The sequence below is a fragment of the Asterias rubens genome, chromosome 4 (assembly GCF_902459465.1).
Source record: "Asterias rubens chromosome 4, eAstRub1.3, whole genome shotgun sequence".
In the NCBI taxonomy this organism is placed as follows: Eukaryota; Metazoa; Echinodermata; class Asteroidea; order Forcipulatida; family Asteriidae; genus Asterias; species Asterias rubens.
The window spans coordinates 16,995,142-17,000,379 of record NC_047065.1 but is presented as its reverse complement, the minus strand read 5'-3'; positions in this window follow the sequence as shown (position 1 = coordinate 17,000,379).

Genomic DNA, 5,238 nt, shown 5'->3' with positions numbered 1-5,238 from the left:
GACAAGACTAGTCTTAACTCTTTGTGTCAAGACAAGACTAGTCTTAACTCTTTGTGTCAAGACAAGACTCGTCTTAACTCTTTGTGTCAAGACAAGACTCGTCTTAACTCTTTGTGAAATCCACGCCTGGGCTTGATTTTAACACTGGACCACAGGCAGAGATTTTTATCCTTTAAAGGGAAGGTACACGTTTGGTAATTGTCAAAGACCAGTGTCCTCACTTGGTGTATCCAATCAAAAGCATAGAATCACAAGCCTGTGCAAATTTGAGCTCAATCGGTCATCGAAGTTACGAGACAATGGTGAAAGAAAAAACACCCTTGTTGGACGAATTTTTGTGGTTTCAGATAAGAATAAAATACTTCTAGCGAGAAGTATTTTATTATTTTAGTGAGAAATTCTCAAAAACTATGTTACCTCAGAGGGAGTCGTTTCCCACAATGTTTTACACTATCAAAAGCTCTCCAATGCTCGTTACCAAGTCAGTTTTTAAGATAATATTTGTTTTGAGTAACTACCAAACATGTACTTGTCCTTAAAATCCATTGAGTAATGAAGTATACTTAACCGAAGAGACGAATGAGATAAAGTTCCTCTTACTTGTCAATAGGGCAATTATTGTTCAAGTAAAAACAGTTAGAATGCATGTTAGTACTGTATACTCAGTACTTTCCCGAGTCCTGTGAAAAAATATCACAGGCATGTTACTCGGGTGGGATTCGAACCCACGACCCTTGCAATTCTAGAGCAGTGTCTTACCAACTAGACTACCGAGGTTACCCGGCAGCTAGAGGCAGTTCGAATCCTATGTTTTGGCAGCGGGTACCGCAACGATATAATAGATGTTAAATTTGCATCGGGGATAAAGAATATTAATTTTGGAATGCATGTTGTCAGAAATCGGTAAGATTTTCTCGTTTTGATTCCGGTCATGTGGCTTTACAGTGTAGTGGGCCTTTTAGGCGACGCACGTTTTACCATAATTTTTGCATCAAATTTTACTCCGAAAAATGGCAAGTATGGCAGATAGAGGCCAAAGGTTACTAAACTGCAAGGGTTCACTTCTCTGGTTTGTGTGAAAATAAAACCACTTTACCACATTGTTACTAGTCACAAAAAAATCTCAACATTTTGTTAGTCATTTTCAAAAATAGTTAATCTGAACTAATTAAAACAGTTTTAAATAAACTATTAAGTGTTCCGAAGCACAGAGTCAATCACTACTCAAGGAATCCAATTGTTTGAATCTTTATTTAATTTTTTAATGACTACAGAATGATAATTTTAGTTCAGTCTCTGTTTGCGCAAACACTACAACCATAAACTTAACCTGATTTGTATATGACCTTATGCTACAATTTAATTAGTTAAGTGCCATAAGGTTGGCATCCTGAATTATTAGTTGACAAACACTCGCTGAGTGAAATGGAAAAGCTGAACTTCACCGAGTGATTTAACTACATGATAATGCGTTCACTATTTGTGTTATATCCTAACTCATCACACATAGATCCTTGTCATTTGAATTTTTTGTTTGTTTTCACAACAAACTTTAAAATTTTAAGGATGAAACATGAGACATTTTTCAACAATCAATTGACCAGGAACTGTGTGTGAGGTTTATACTACAAAAATAAGTTATTTACATCGTTGTTGCTAAAATTCAATACACGTACATTTTACAAATAAAAACAACTCGCAGGAGGAGTTGGAAATTGAAGTAATGTTTGACAGTTGCCGTCTTTCAGGTTTGAACAAACTCTGTTTAAATATGTGTTTTTAATACTTCTCTCATAATGTATAAAACTCCATCATTATTGCAAACATTATTGAGGTATTTGGTGTATTGCCAAAATATTTTAACTTGACACTGCCGTCCTTGCTTTTGTCAGTGGCTTCACTGTTTGTGTTTACACTGGCAAAGAACTCCATAAAAAATGTTTAAAAAACTGCTTAGTCATGGGTTTTCCCTTGCAATTTCACTAACTTCACTCAATAGCACTTCGCACTAATGCTAAAATAGAAACTTGGTACCCCGATCTCAGAAAAATGTACAAAATTTCACTAACACAGCCAATGTTTTACGTTTACTCTTGTTACACTTCTACTACAAGTGCCATGTGGCTTGTGATGAGGGCGTGATCGCTAAGTAGTGGAATGTTTGTCTGACAGCCGGGTATTTTGAGCTGAGTGACGTCATTTTTAGTGCGGAGTGCTATTTAAAGCCTGCCTCATTAAAAAAAATTGAACGATCAAACAGATCCTCAATCAAAAAGAATCATTCAATATCTTTATCTGGGCCTTTTAAATGTATCCCAATGTTAATTTAATTTCATCTCCCAGCTGTATGGGTTGATTGGGCATTCATTTTTAATAACGGGTAAACAAAGTTCATCTTTGATATTTAGAGCTGAACCCTGCTATTTACTTAAATATACAAATAGTATCTTTGAATACTATTCTGTTACTACAATACAGACACACACAAGTTATATCCTAAAAAAAAATAAGTTTTTTTGTACGATCTGAACAACTAGACTAAAAGTTGGCACTGGGCCCCTAAAGTTTTTAACATTTACAACATTAAAAAGACGTTGAGATTTTTACAGTAGAATAAACAGAGAAAACACACTTAAAATAGGGGAAAACCTTCACAAATAATATTAACAGGGCCCAATTTCGTAGGGCTGATAAGCACACAAATTTGCTTAGCATGAAATTTCTTCCTGGATAAAAACAGGATTACCAACCAAATTTCCATTTGTTGCATATATTGCTTGTTACTGGTATTCAGCTGTTATTTGCTTATCCTGAAAATCACGTGGAAATTTGGTTGGTAATCCTGTTTTTATTGAGACAACAATTTCATGCTAAGCAAATTTTTGTGCTTAGCAGCTCTATGAACTTGGGCCCAGGTCGTCACATTGACTGTGTGAGTAGGGATACACATTCAAACCGGGGCCTATAACAAAAGCCGACAATAGAGTCCACGGTTCACGAATCGACACGATTTCCAAACCAGTGGGGAGCTGTTTCAAAAAAAAATTAAGAGTATAAACAAAAGAGGGACAATAGGAGGTGCACGGTTTCAGGCGTATACACGCTTGCGTGTATGACCTGGTGTTTTGACAAATTGAGAGCGATTCGCTTTTGTGTACAAAACCAGTTGAAACATCTCTTAAAACAGAACAAAGAGACCTGTTTTGGGCCAATTTTACAGTTAAAAACTTGCTCAGTAAATGTGCCTGTGTATCCCCATGCGAATGTGAACCCCCATCTGCATGTGTACCCCCATGCGCATGTGAACACCCATGCAAATAACGTTTGTAAAAATGATACATCCATTTCAGTTTTATTCAAATACTTTCAAATTCTAATAATAATTGTTTTTTTATCAAGGCACTTATTTTTTGTCACCTAATTTGGTATTTAGTTGTTTCTTTTAGTTATCAAAATTTATTCTTTAATCTACAATCTTTAATTGTATGAAAAGTTGGCACATAGTTATACACATTCCTGAGATACCAAATCCAAAAATGTATCAAGAATGAAAGGACATGCAATGCACAAAATAAAATATGAATGTAATTTATAAATATGATAATAGAATACTTCAAAACGTTACCTTAAGAATACTCAGAAAAATTAATGGTTAACTCATAATAAAACACAATAAAAAACTTTACTTCTCTCATCAAAAGAAAGAATCCCCCAAGACTTGTGAACAACGTCAACCAACCACACTTGTGGACAACTTCTTTAAAGCCCTTATACACTTTCGGTACAGAAAAAAAGAAAAAAGTTCAAAGATTTACAAATAACAGGGTTTACAGAAGGTAGTGGTGAAAGACTTCTCTTGAAATATTAGTCCATGAAATGCTTTACTTTTTGAGAAAACAGTAAAACAATATAAATTCTCAATAGCGAGAATTATGGATTTATTTTAAACACATGTCATGACACGGCGAAACGTGCGGATACAAGGATGGGTTTTCCTGTTATTTTCTCCTGACTACGACGACCGATTGAGCCTAAATTTTCACAGGTTTGTTATATAACATATTTAAGTTGTGATACACGAAGTGTGTGCCTCGGAAAATACTGTTTACCGAAAGGGTCCAATGGCTTTAAAGGGATTGTTTTAAATTTTCACAGGTTAATTTTACTGTCCATTCGTTGAAAAAGGTTTAAATGAATGGACAGTAAAATTAACCTGTGAAAATTTCATTGTCAACATGTGGTAGCCTTTTGTTGCAAATACGGAGCAGTTATGTCCATACCTGGAAGACACTCGCTACTCCGTAATTGTTATACACAATCTGAGAAACATATCTGACAGCATTGTTTCTCAGATTCACATTTTTGGGGGATAAGCACAGAAGTAAAATGATTTTCAAAATGCATTATACTATTAAAGGCTGTGGACACTATTGGTTATTGTTAAAGACCAGTCTTCTCACTTGGTGTATCTCAACATATGCATAAAATAACAAAACTGTGAAAATTTGAGCTCAGTCGGTCGTCCAAGTTGCGAGATAATAATGAAAGAAAAACACCCTCGTCGCACGAAGTTGTGTGCGTTTAGATGGTTGATTTCGAGACCTTAAATTGTAAACTTGAGGTCTCGAAATCAAATTCGAGGAAAATTACTTCTCTCTCGAAAACTATGTCACTTCAGTGGGAGCTGTTTCTCACAATGTTTTATACTGTCAACCTCTCCCCATTACTCGTCACCAAGAAAGGTTTTACGCTAATAATTATTTTGAGTAATTACCAATAGTGTCCACTGCCTTTAAAAGCTGCTGTGTATCTAACTAGGTAAGTTTTTATTGACATTATGCCATTAATTAAGAGTGGTTACCAAACATAATACATGTACCTTCCCTGAAAGGCAGTGGACACTATTGGCAATTACTCAAAATAATTACTAGCATAAAACCTTACTTGGTAACGAGTAATAGGGAGAGGTTGTTAGTATAAAACATTGTGAGAAACGGCTCCCTCTGAAGTAATGTAGTTTTTCGAGAAAGAAGTAATTTTCCACGAATTTGATTTTGAGACCTCAGATTTAGAATTTGAGGTCTCGAAATCAAGCATCTTAAAAGCACACAACTTTGTGTGACAAGGTTTTTTCTTCTTTCATTATTATCTCCCAACCTCGCCGACTGATTGGGCTCAAATTTTCACAGGTTTGTTATTTCATGTTTATGTTGAGATACACCAAGTGAGAAGACTGGT